Source organism: Orbicella franksi, chromosome 1, assembly GCF_964199315.1.
Source record: "Orbicella franksi chromosome 1, jaOrbFran1.1, whole genome shotgun sequence".
In the NCBI taxonomy this organism is placed as follows: domain Eukaryota; kingdom Metazoa; phylum Cnidaria; class Anthozoa; order Scleractinia; family Merulinidae; genus Orbicella; species Orbicella franksi.
The window spans coordinates 28568405-28582409 of record NC_138145.1 but is presented as its reverse complement, the minus strand read 5'-3'; the positions used below and the strand labels follow the sequence as shown (position 1 = coordinate 28582409).

At 38.0% G+C, this 14005-nt stretch overlaps 1 pseudogene across 1 annotated transcript in view; it reads right to left on the bottom strand.

Annotated features, from left to right (window-relative positions):
* Positions 1 to 13413, bottom strand: part of LOC145491620 (poly [ADP-ribose] polymerase tankyrase-like) — a 28659-nt pseudogene extending 15246 nt beyond the window's left edge. Inside the window, exons 1-18 of the transcript XR_014049872.1 lie at positions 12674 to 13413; positions 12219 to 12432; positions 11662 to 11889; positions 10982 to 11026; positions 10429 to 10581; positions 9551 to 9718; positions 8950 to 9099; positions 8614 to 8718; positions 8140 to 8172; positions 7924 to 7989; positions 6947 to 7193; positions 6363 to 6398; positions 5099 to 5277; positions 2694 to 2776; positions 1868 to 1983; positions 1303 to 1540; positions 597 to 774; positions 35 to 111 (exon numbers count right to left, since the gene is read on the bottom strand). The product of XR_014049872.1 is annotated as a poly [ADP-ribose] polymerase tankyrase-like (transcript). The remainder of the gene's footprint in view (positions 1 to 34; positions 112 to 596; positions 775 to 1302; positions 1541 to 1867; positions 1984 to 2693; positions 2777 to 5098; positions 5278 to 6362; positions 6399 to 6946; positions 7194 to 7923; positions 7990 to 8139; positions 8173 to 8613; positions 8719 to 8949; positions 9100 to 9550; positions 9719 to 10428; positions 10582 to 10981; positions 11027 to 11661; positions 11890 to 12218; positions 12433 to 12673) is intronic.
* Between the last annotated feature and the right edge of the window lie 592 nt (positions 13414 to 14005).

The window sequence follows — 14005 nt, the reverse complement described above, 5'->3', positions numbered from 1 at the left end:
CATGCCTAGCTTACTAAAATAGCAATAACAGTACCCATCATGACGCTCACGGAGAGCTAATGACAGTGGAGTGTTCCCGTCATTGTCTTTAATCTCAAGTGATCCCCCTTTCTGTGGAAAGAATGACAGGAATTGAATTTTTCTGCATGAATAGATATCATTAATAATACCACGGAAGACAATTTAGCCTTCTGTTATGTAATTCGTTAATTAATAGAAACTACAAATTCGCCTCTGTCAGGACCCTCCCCCGCCCCCCTCAAAATGACTTGCTGGAGATAAGTCAGTCCGCTCCTCCCCAAAGACAACAACTCTTTTCTTAATTAACCCTTAATAGCTTGGGGATGAGGGCCATAAAGGATTGTCGATAATTTCAAACTTGCTTACTTAAAAAATATCCACGCATTAATAACCAAATTCCTGAATTTTCCTAAAAACCCATTGGGAAACATTTTGGTGTTTCAATTCTTTGCTCATATTACTTAACGTAAAGGCGAATGACTCCAACAAAATTATTGCGCTCAGATTTCAGGTAACTCTCCTAGCTGATGGATGAGAACAAAACTATCATCAAGGGTTATTAGATATTTCTCTACCTGAAGAAGATTGAGAGAACAAATTGTGGCACCCCTGAGAGCTGCCCTGTGGAGAGGTGTCTGTCCAAAGTTGTCCTGATGGTTGACCTGTGTCTTGGCATCTTTACCCTGCTCCGTTATTGCCTCACACAGCAGGCTGACAACAGATATCGGATCAGACATGCTGTAATCGGTGTGCCTGTGGGAAAATAAACAGCAAATACAGTTTATTGTGTGTTAAGGCATTTAAGTGTTTCTATGAAAATTTGCATGCTTATTTGCTTCTGACAAAACAATGCCTCGACAATTCAAGGGGTTAACCCTGCGATGGACTAGCATCCTATCCAGGGGGAGTAGAATACTCCTGGTCACTTCCTGCTACAGAAACCGGGATAAGCTCACGTGACTTGCAAGCATTTCAAGTAATACAGCATATCAAACACGAAAGGCCGTGTTTAACACATTTCCAAAGACCGAGAAGAAAGTTGAAATACGACACGTATCGGAACACTTTTGACGAGCTTGGAGGCGTTTGGTAATGAACCTGTCAAAAACTGTCTTGAGTGTTTGATATATCTTCTCAACCTCAATAAACAGAAAACAGATCAGACATAGTGTAATCGGTGTGTCTGTAGGAAAAAGTACAGCAAATACAACTTAATGTGGTTTCAAAAGCTTGATGCTCGACACCTAGGTACAACAGGAGACTATTAACCAGCCAGCTCACCCACTGTTCATTTTCACAAATGCGTAGTGAAGAGGGATCCTGCTGTGCAAATCCAGTGCAACTGTGTTTGCTCCATATTTGATCAACAAATCCTCCACCTCGGTGATTGTCTCAAAGCCTCCTGTTGTATAATTTATGGAATAATGAAGAGGAGTCCGTTGCTTCTTATCTGCACTGTTCACATCAGCACCCCCGTCAAGTAATGCTGTGCAGAGCTTCAGAGGGGTAGAGTTGGTGTCTGGCACAGAAAATAAGAAGGCACAATCCAATGTTAACTTGACACTACAGACAAGGTACTAAAACTTTCCACTAAGGCAATTACAGTGTTGCTTGAAGTGCACCTAAACGAAAGCCAAAATGATTAAATTACTTGCAAAAAATTTGAGGTTGACTAGGGTCCTTTAAAGACTCCTGATATTTGAAAAATCACGGTAAAATGCTAAACTGAAGAATGGGACATTGAAATGAAAAATGCAATCAAGTTTCTTGTTTTGTGGAGAGTTAAAGTTTGGCCTTCGTTGACCAAAATGACCAATTGTATAATAAGCAGCAAAGGGTACCATACCAATCTTGTTGGTGACTGCCCATGATAGCGCGGTGCGTCCGACGTTATCAGCAATATTAGGATCTGCCTTAGCATGTAACAAGTCTTGCAGGGTAGTGAGACATACATTGGCTGGCCTTCAAAACAAAACAAAAATGTCATCATAGCTTTACACAAATCGTGCCTCTGCATTTGATTCAAAATTACGACAAAATTGAAACTAAACTTGCTTATAAGAAATGTCCATGTGAAGTGTATTCTGTGTAGGGTTTTTTCCCAATCACATTTTATCAGCTTTCCACTAAGTGCAAAACAATCTGTGAACATCATCAATCTCGAACTCAGAACAGGATTACTAAATACATTAGACCCCCATCAAAAGTGTTTTTATCAAACCTTTTTGCTTGCAATTAACTAAAAGCCAGAAAAACTGCCTAAGCACTGAGGGCCCGTCCACACTACGCTGGAGAAATTTGAAATCGGTGTTTTCACTCTCCATTTGAAAACGCAACAATCGCTGGTCATTTTAGATTTGTGTGTGAGGAAACTCCGACAAGGAAAACACATAATTATCGTCACGTCATCGTTTTCGAAAAGCTCCGTTTTTAAAAATGTTTTCCGTCCACACTAAAACGCAAAGCCAGCGTTTTCAAATTCCTCCAGTTTGAAGAGCGTTTTTGAAAAGCTCCGTTTTCGTGACAGATTAGCGTGGACAGCGGGGCTAACCGTAGAAATAAAACTGCGTTCTCAAAATTCTCCAGTGTAGTGAGGATGGAGCGTCATACTCCAAATAAACCTGACCGGCACAGACTAATAATCAGCACAGCCATAAAATATTTTCTCGCACCTTGCAGCTAGAATCAGGGGTGTAGCTAATCCATCTTCCTTCTCATTCAAGGACCGGATATTTACATCTGCACCATTATCGATCTAAAGACCAAAATATCATTTATTACTACTTCAACGCACAGTTGTTTGAAGGGTGATCAACAGTGATGCAAATCTATAAAAGTTATGACCAAGACTTTTATTTTTGTCTTTTCAAAAGGGTTTTTCGGAGTGTTAGTTTGACATTGTGCAAAGTTTAAAATGTCAGGCAAGAGCAACTAAGAGGAGGGACTACTGAGAGCACATTAAACCGACTCTTAATCCTGGATTGGCAACTTATTCTAGTATTACTTGGGGTTCAGTATAAACAGTTTTTCTTTTTATAGGACTTAGTCATCGCTTAGGCCCAGTTCAGACGCCGAACTTTTCATGAGCCGAACCAAATACATTGAATTAAGTACATGAAAAGTTCGGCGTCTGAATCAGTTAAGAACAGCTATTTGAATTTGGAACGGCCCAGCAGTTCTTCCCGCCTAGCTCAGCCGGTAATTTCGGCTTTGGAACGGCTTTGATTCAGACGTCGAACTTTTCATGAGCCGAACCTAATGTCTAAATTATTATAACGTATTTTACAAGCAGTTTCTACTTTGCCTGAAAATCGCTAACATTTCGATGTGTTTTGGTTTAAGGTTACCGTATACCTTCAGGGGTGTCTCGCGTCCAAGCGATGTAGCGCGTCCGGTTTAAGCTGTAGATACCTAAGCCCCTATATCAAATTAAAGCTTATAGAGCTGGCTATCAAACCATACCAAAAATTTTGAAATAAAACGAATTGCCAATTTTTTCACGGTCACCAAATGCAAGCGTCCTAATCACCTTTTGGAAGCTACAAGTCAAAGCGAATTTTGTTTTTCGCCAATTTATTTTTTTCCTCGGTTTCAGGACAAAAAGCGCTAAAAAAGCGTGTCTGCGTTTTTCCATACTCAATTGTAGTTGTTACAGAACATTTTCGAAATAGGATTAAAAAAATGTGAAGTGATCGTACAAAAATCGCTCTCGGAGAAAAGATATTTCGAAATAAACAATTCGCAGACACGTTTTTGTTTTTTATATGTTAATCTAGCTACTGTCCAAATTTGAGGGCAAACAAACAAATTCCGTTTGAGTTGTAACTCTTTAAAGTGTCTGCTTCAAGTGAAAAAATTTATCCGAGAAAACAGCGCTAAGAAAAATATCTTGCTTCGCAAACAAACTCTGCCCACAAACGCCTTCAACTGGGTTCTCAGATCACTGAGCCAATCAGCGCGTGGAAAATTTACCACCATTAACTCGCGGTGAAATTTACGCGTGAATCTGCAAAAAAACCTTGCGTTTCGCAATGCGCTCAAGGCGGAGAGATAATTTTTCTGCAGCTGGGTTTTTCTTGAAGCTGGTTTGGCAAAATGGGGAAGACGAAAAAGGATACGAACGCTAGAGTAGCTGGGCGACGAGAACAAACAAAAGAAAGCGCGGCAGAGCAAATGTGCATGGATAATATTACAATGGATCTCAATGAGTTGGACGATTCATCAGTATCGAACTCAACAAAAGAGTCACTGTAAACATCGCTGTTATCGCTGTCGAGTTCCCAAATTTTACACAACCTTTCTCTTCTCTTGACTCGGTCTTTTTGCCCGCTTGATACGTCCGTAGCTTCATCCGCGAGGCCAACTTTCGCTTCTTCACTCATTGATGTATTTTTATTCATTCTTCGCTCTTTAGAACTGGTAAACGGAGTTTTCCGTGGTGCATGTTTACTTATAACTTAATAGAATTACATCTAATACGAAAAATGCTTGGATTAACAATGCTGATTAACTGAGTAGCCAGCCAATTCGTGGTATCCATATCGGTAATATTCCCGCGAAAGTAGTCTCGGTTGATTGCATACACGTTACAGCGCTGTCAATCAAGAAGGAACTTTTACTTCCGGCCATAACGTAAAACATCCATTTCTCCGCCAATATTAGGTTTTTTTCAATTTTGTTTTCAGAAATTAGAGATCACTCTTCGACCATTAGTTTGAACCAAAAATCCAAATTTGAAGAAAATTGCCGATCTGAAGGTATACTGTAACCTTAAACTAAATAAAGTTCGACGAATTAAGTTCGACGTCTAAATCAACAGGTGTACTTTTGATAATTTGGGTCGGTCCAAATTCGAATTAAGTTCGGATCATGAAAAGTTCGGCGTCTGAACTGGGCCTTATTGTCTTTTGTTTACAGCAATGGTGGTTGCCAAACCGAAAAAAGAGAAAAAAAAAACACTGGCAATTGTCATCTTCTGTTTTGTTTGTTTTTTTTTTTCATTATAAAAACGTTTTTCAATTTACTTTACCATAGACTAAAACATGGGTCATGAGATCCAAACAAGATAAAACTGTACCATAAGTTTAGCAGCTTTGGCATTTCTCCACTTGATTGCTAAATGAAGTGGTGTGCGGCCATGGCAGTCAAAGCAGTTGATAACAGACTGGTCATCTTTCACGTATCCCAGCATCAGCTCCAAAAATGGATCAAAATTCCAGCTTTCATAAACAAGGAAGTGAAGGCAAGAGAACAGTCCTGACAAAAAATAGAACCATCCTTTAGTCTGTTACTTTGACGAGTTTCAATAGTAACTATGATTACCTTGGTAACTTAGTGACTTAGTGGTACTCACCGTCCTACTCTTTGCATCGTTGACTTCGTTGAATTTTGAGAAAAAAAAAATTTTAATTCAGCACAATGCTTGATTACTACATGAATATGAAACGTTTCACAATTCCTGGCACAGCTCGCCAAAGCTGAGCTGGAATTCCGGTGTAGCGGGGCAATACACTGTAGTATCTTAGTACTTTAGAACTTTAACACCTCTAATTTTACCTTTTGTAGTCTATCAAAACATTTATTGACGAAAACATTTACATGTTTCACGGCAATTCTGCTGCGTCCTCGGTGAAAACGATGCGAAAATAACGGTCGAGTTGAGATATCAGTGATACTGTTGAGTGGGGGCAAATTGCAAGAATTTACTTTGTGGCGATTTTTTTCAAAGAAACAACAAAAGAATGAGGACAAAATCAGTCAGAGTTTTTTACATTTGACAACACAACTTCTGCATGCTCAACATATATTAGCAATAAGTTGCAGTGCACTTATATAGGAGGTTTCAACAAACCAAGCCATCATACATGTAATTCGGTTTCACCGATGAAAATGCATCGTTCCGGTTATCATTTTTCGAAGTCATACTTATAATGGTGCCCCTTCAAAGACGACATTTGGGAGCTTAAGCAAAGTGACGACGTCCGGCGAACCCGAGGACAACACCTAGCAAAAAAATGAAGTTATGTTTTCCCCTCGAATTTGGCAACTGTCTAGAACTGTTCAGTGCGAATATTAGGCTCAGAGCTTGTTCAAGTAAGCTTAAAGTGAAATGTCAGCTGAGCGTTCAGTTCCAATTGAAAACAAGAAAAATTGACCGTTATCCAAAACATGCAGAACTTGGTCATTTCACCTTGCTGTATTGCAGAGGACGTTTAAGAAATATTCAATGATTTATAACGCACGTGCATAGCCATTGTTTTACTTATTAAACCTTTAGTTTGGTGACGTCCTAGTTGGTGTCGCCGTCACGGTTTGTTTAAGCTGCTAATTTTTTTACCAACCTGTGACACCATAATCATTTTCTGCGTCACTTGTTTCTGTGAAGAGAGAAAATTAGAAAAAAGTCAATTGCCACATTCCACAAAAGAAGGAAAATTCGGTCGTAGTGGATGATATTTGAGCAATATCTGTACATCTCAAAAATGGTTAGAGATTGCTCAGTGAAAAATTTGAGCAAGTCATACAACTCTTCACAGGCGTGCAAACAGTTTTAACGAGACCTCCTACGGACGGGACGGAACTAGCTTTGAAAGATCAACCAAGATGAAGTTTGGAAGCAGACTTGGTTTGGAACTAAGTATGTATATTAATGACTGCAAATTAGTTCAATAAAGGTAGTTTACAAGTTAATGGTAGTTACATTATACAAATCCTACAGTTTTTGTCCACAGCAAAAGCACTTATGGTGATAAGATTAAGTCACTGATCAGTAAAACTTCACTTTGGTACAATTTTGCACTCTGTGCAACACTTTTGGCTAGCAGTAAATGATTTGTTGGAAGAGAAGCAAATTGTTTTAATCATTTCTTATCATCCCTTTTATGCTTAAAAATGCTGTTGTAACATTACAGGTTGTTCTGTATACCATTTGAAATTTCCTCTTCAGCATCTTCTTCTACGTCACCGTCATCTTCATCTTCATCGTCATCGTCATCATCATCATCGTCGTCGTCATCGTCACCATCATCATCGTCGTCATCATCGTCATCATCATCATCGTCGTCATCACTGCCGCCATTCCACACACTACGTTTCTGACGTTTATGGATGGTCAGTGTTTCCTTACCGTTCTCCTTCTTTAAGCCAAAAGTTTCAGGACTTCTCAACAACACCTAATGACATGAACACAAATTCGAAAGCCTCCATAAGCAATGAAGTAACATCAATTACTGCATATACTGTTACACCGTTACGCCGTTACACAGAGTTGGCATTATTAATTTTATAGATGAACAAGAGTGCCCTTGAGTTAACTGTAAACCTGCAACCTTTGAAATTTTTATTAATGACCTTTCCGCCAATACTAACTTCAATGAAAACTAGAGGACCTTAACCCAGTATCAACGTCTTTCGTCAACTAAAGATTGTAGCTAGTTTGCAGTAACGTTTCTAGGGTTCGTTTAGAAGTTTTGGAAGTTTCACATCTCACGTGTAGCATTTTTAAACTTCGGTAATAGAACGCTTATCCCTGAGGCGTTTCTGATTGCTTGTTCAACATTAGGTTACAACAATGCACACTACACTGATCTCTGCAGTGCTGGACATGTCATCAGATAGTGTGGAATTTGTTAACTCAAGCGTCAAGTCTTTCTTGTAGGAATTGAAAATGGCTGAGCTTACAGAGAGAGCCACCTGAATGAAATGAATGCCGTACTTTACACACAAAAAAAACACATTTGCTTTGTTTTACTCCGTCAGTGAGCCTCAAAAAGTGTACTCTACATGTAATGGCACGAGTTACCATGTACACCTTGCATCCCAAGCAAATGTTTGCGGGAATGGACAGCTATAAGGTTAACCAACAAATGACAGAGAGAATCGTCCACAATCATGATCACATACATTTGGGCTTTTGTTGATTTTCCCAACTCTTGCTTTTTCACTGCAGCCAAACTTGTCAATCAAAGTCTGTGATAAAAACAAAATGCAATGTCATACGCCTAATCTCCAGAATGTGAAGAAGTCTTGAGTGTTGTAAATCAATCATATTTTATTATCTATCAAAGTACAGATAGGAATCACAGGCATGCATAGTTTAAATAGGAAATTGTGGTTTACCTTGACAAATTCCTTGGCAAATTCAGTTATTTCCTAAAATCCAGAAACACAGTGTTTATTTAACCAGGAACTTATAACCTATTTTCAACTTTTCGAACCTTAAAATGTTTGTTTTCTAAATGCATCTGTATACTGCAAAACACTTAAATGATGACCTGCTGTTATTTCTCAAGCTTTCAGTTATTAGCAGATGAAATACTCCATTTAACCTCATTAGAGAGGTGAACAATGGAACAATATGTAATTCACAACTGATTGAATATGGAACACAGCAAGTTGCAAAAAACACAATAAGAGGATTGTTAGCAAACAGTTACGTTGAGGTAACAGAGATCTCAGACATAATTAAAGGCAAGAAAACATCCATCAAATGATAACAGACTTTGCTTACCTTGCTTTGCTTACCCGCTCCCTCGTTATAGTGACACTAACATAAAGTACATTTAACTAACCCTACAAATGAAATAACTTCACCTTGTTGGGAGGCGATGAAGCAATAGTCTCACAGGCTTGAAGACGAGGTGTAAAGCCATTGTTATCAACCAAATTGGCCATGTCCTGGAGATTTTCTGGGCTGGTCTAACATTTAACAAGGCAAAGATGTGCAATTAACAATTATAATGGAGCACACAATTTTAGGTCAGATTTTCAAACTGAAAAGGAAGAAATTGTTTTCCCTGCATGATAGAAATATCTAAAGTAACAGATTTCCAGACTTGGTTCAGTCTCTGAATTCTGGCCAACATTTTCCGAAGTAATAATTATGATAGAGCCAAAGGGTGCTGGTTTAAATTTATTCGTCATTCATACCTTCTTTAGAACAATCTTCATGTACCTTCTAAGGTCATGCTCAGTACACCCAGTAGCTAACATGTGAAGGAGGTTTCTTCCACTCCTTGCGAGACCTATGCTGGGATCTGCATCGTGATCAAGAAGCATAGAAAATTGGTCCATATTTCCCTGTGAACAGAGCAAACTAATATTCAATTGAGGTTGCTTCATGACAAAGCAATTATAATGATTCTTGGAAGCATAAAAAGGTTGTTTGACATCACAAGAACCAGTCAAGCACTACATCTACAGTTACATAAGGAAAATGCGAACCATTAAATTATGCCTTATGAAATCTCCTGCTGGATAACTAGCCCTGTAGTGAAAATTGGATCCTTGGGGTAAAGAAATCCGTGCTAGGACTTAGAGACATGACTTCTAGACCAAATGAACATGCATTCCTCTATCTGAGATACATGTATTTTGCTATCACTGGGCATCAACTAGTTTTCATTTATCAGATAATTTATACCCAGTGCATTCATAGTATTCCCATATATACATGTACGGTTCAGTTATTCCTGCACATACATCATTGAAGTTTCTCCATGTTAGTTATAAAGACATTATATTTATCTACCTTTGAAAGTGCAAGCATAAGAGGCGTGAGGCCATCTGATCTAACACAATTTATTTCTGCTCCTCCAGCAATCAATTTCTCCATCATTTCATTGCTTGCTCTCATGACCAAAGACTTAAAGTGCTTCTGTTGCTGTTCACGCTGCTCAGTTTGGTTCACAGATAACACCTGGATTAGATTATAAATCAAAGTTTGATTAATATGGTAAGAGTAAAAATCCAACCCTTAACCGAAACCAGTCCCATCTACATGTTCCTGGTTTAATGTTCCTGTTTCAATAAATTTTGTTCAAATACTGGTAATCAACACAAAACAACAAACTCATATCAATCGTCCTGCCCTTGTTTCTGAAAAGGTTTCACATATCTGAATATCACTGTAGTTATCGTTATCCTCCTGTGTAGTTCTGTGCCCTTACTACAGGGTCAAACGATAGATAACACTATTTGTCAGGTAAATCACTGTCCAGTGGGTGCATGTTGGTAAAACAACCTGCATTGTCCTCTACTTTTAATTAACTGGGGCCAGGGAAGTTAATCCACGAAATTCCTGGGATTTAATTTCTGGTAATCAACACAAAATCACAATCTATGTAACATCAGCTTCTCGCAAAAACAAATCTGCAAACCTGGTACACACATTAACACATGCTCTATCTACCCAAGAAAAGCGGGCATCACTAGCATGGCCTAGCTAGATGACAATTAACAGAAAGTATCATCTGAATTGACTACTAAAATTTCTGAATTACAGTAAAAGCAATGACGAAGACATTGTCAATTTATGATACAACGTGTATCATCACTAAAAAGGTTCACCATTACTGGTTACCAGTGGGCAACCTTGACAATTGGGATGACATTATTGAAGAAACTCACCTGTAAAATGGCGACCGTAATAGGTGTATGACCTTCTTTGTTGATGGCATCCATATCTGCCCCAGCTGATATGAAGAATCTAGCCAGTTGACATGACACTTCCACCAGTGGCATCATCAGTATTGGAGGTAGAGTATACGACAAGCTCGCATTCTATGAAAATGGAAGCAAGCTATTTGTTTGCAAATGAAGAACATCTCAATGCTACTGCAAGGGGATCAATTTTTCTTTGAACTCTGGGTGTCTTGTGGGAAACACTTCTTGCTACATTACCACATGCTGGTCATCCTTTAAACGTAGATGAAATAAACTCTATGCACTATTGTGAAGCGCATCGTTTCAACAACATTTCCAAACCAATGATTCTAAATTTACTTATTTTAACTAAGTTTTTTTTTTTTTTTTACTTTTACTCATTTCTGTCGATGATGTTTTTTTTGTTAATGGAAATGTGGCTACATGTAGGTGTCTAATCAAAATGTCTTTCAACAGGAAAAACAAGTCCAAAAAAGATGGTTCTCAAAAAATCTGAAACATTGAACAGAAGACTTACCCGTGATTGTCTTTCAAAAATAGAGTTTGCGGCCAGGTAATGAAGCTGCAAACAACAAACATAAATAAATCCCCAAAATGCAGAAAATGGGTAACTTGATGACCACATGGGAATCCCCCTGCACCATAAACTATACATGACCAGGACATTTGCCATACTTAACCTCTATCCCAATGCAACTATACTCTCTTGGCCTGAGTAATGCATCCTTAAAACTCAATAAGTTCAACCTTTCCACATCCAGGAGTAAACCAAGTATAAATTAAAAACAAGAAACTGAATAGCTGGTAACTTATACAGGTGTCCTGCAACAATAGACTAAGAGGACTAAACGTTTGGAAGGTTACAGAATATGTCCAATAAAACGGCAGAGTATGTAATTTTAGGCAACATCAGTGAGAATGACAGGTATACTTTGCATACCCTTAAGTTTGCCTATCAAAGAAAATTAGGGTATCATTTCCCACAACTGAGAACAATTTTGTAAGAAAAATCATGCTAACAATATGCCTTGCATTTTTTAACTTGTGATTAAAGCCAAAAGTAAAGTACTCCAACTCTATCCAGTATTTATCTCAATGGCACTGATACAAAAAATCAGTTCAAAGTATCTCATTTTGGAAAAGAGTACTTTAAATCTCTTAAGCACTTAGCACTTTCACAACAAACTTGTAACCTACTGGTGTCCATTGCTCAATATCAGCTTTGTTGACGTCTGCACCTTTCTTCTCCACAAGAAAGGTCACCTTCTGCAGCAACACCTCATTAAGAGTTGAACAGCAGAGTTTTTGACAGAGCAAAGTGCATCCACAGTCATCAGGAAAGTTGACATCAACATTTTCTAGACTTAATAGATCATCAGCACAAGGCATCTGGTCTTTCATGAGAGCAATGGCTAGTGGAGTGACCTGAAAAATCAGTGATTCAAAATTGATTGGTACCGAACATCTAAATGAGTGGCATGAAGCTACATGAATAAGACTTAATTATATGCCATGCACAGAAAATTGTACTAATCAAAGGTTTGACAAGTGTTATGTTTTCATTTTCCTAACAAAAAATGTTCGACATTGCGGCATTGAACTGTCTATCATAGATGTTGTTCATTACATTAGTTCACAAGTAGCGCTAGCGATGTATCAGTGCATTTTCTGAAAAATAGCTCTCAGTTACTTTCAGCAGCCACTCATTTCTTACATTAGTTCTGCAAAACTAGATTCAAGACCACTATACTTGCCTTCCATTGGTTAGCAGCATTTGGATCTGCTCCAGCTTTTATGAGCATTTTCAAGCAATGCAGCCAGCCATATGCTGCAGCATAGTGAACTGGAGTGTTACCAGACGTGTCTGCAGCACATGGATCAACACCGATCCTGAGAAGGTATGCTGCAACTGGTGAGTGGCCATTCTTCACTGCATAAAATTAATCAAGGCTGTCTTGTTCCATTTACCTATGATGGATAAATAATACAGAAATAAATGGCACCAGGAGTACCGGTAAGTTAAAAATTGCAATAAAATGGAAATACATATTCTGGATCAGACCTGATTGTCTCAAAGGTTCACTGGTACCTCAGACTACATGTATGTAGGAAGTGCATAGCTTGATACAAAATTGATATCATTAATATTATCACATCTAGATACAGCCACAGTTTCTTGATTAAACACCATGTGCTTGTTATGATCTACCTTTCTTGTCAGGTGAAGCCTTGAGTTCAACAAGTGCTTTAACAGCATCCAGATGCCCTTTAACAGCTGCCAGCATCAAGGCTGAAACATTTCCTCTGAAGGAGCCAGTCTGAAGATTTACGTTAGCACCAGCTGCAACTAGCAACTTAATGGTGCTCTGTTTAAACAAAAGGAAAACAATCTTTGACATCCTCTGAAATTCAACTTCATAAAAAGCTTTGTAGCCAAACAAAACTGAAAATGATTGTTAAAATGTCCATGTACATTACATTATACTTCTGATATTATTATGGAACATGTACAACTCAGTTACAAGTGACAAAAGTCTCACTGAAACCTAAAATCCAGTTTTTGCAGCATGAAACAACTTGGCATACAATTTTGTCTGAATGTGGTCCTGTTGACTAGTCCATCACAATACTTTGGTACATGTGTATTGACTAGGTTACCCCAATAGGCCTACTCTGGCACCTTAAGTCGCCGTAACTTAAGGTGACTTTGGGCGATTTAAGTCGACTTTAGGCAACTTAAACAACATTGGCAGAAAAATCATAGCAACTTTAGGCAATTTAGGGCGATTTTAGCCGACTTAAGGCGGCTTAAGGCGACTTAAGGCGATTTAAGGCGACTTGAGGATACTTTATTTCACTTGAGTAAAATAAATTTAAACTTAGCAACAGTCTCTCCATATATCTCTTGCAATAAACCAACATTGTACCAATACTGGTACATAATTAAGTCACCACAGTTTCAAATATCCAAGGCCGGGTTGTTCAAGGCCTGGTTAAACTAACCCAGGATTAGAGAGAATTTTAATTACTTTCATTTTTGTAACATTTTGTTCCAGTTTTCTGTCTATGTTGTTTGTCTTTCAGTTTTGAGTTTGATTCATTTTAAAACTACACCACCATAAGCAGTCAAAGATATTTCTATACAAAAAAAATATATTACCTGGGTTAGCGCTAACCGTCTTTCGAACAACCTGGGCCAGATTTCAAACCATTGAAAAAAAATACTATTAAGGAAAGAATTACCACAACACTGAACAGTTACTGCTACAGTATAACAATAATAGTAACAATAAACACCAGCAAGGTAGCATGAATATTAGTGAAGATATCACAATAAAAAAATCAAACAAAACTAATAAAAATATATTCACAGTGACAAAAATTCTGAATTTAAGATATCTTGATTTAATTTGAAATGTTTGTATATTTTCCATAAATTATTCAAACAACAGGGAAATTAAAAATAATTTAGCTCATTTACATGCCTTTAATTTACAATGCTTCCCGAATTATAAAAATGGTTATCTTGGTAGACTTATGT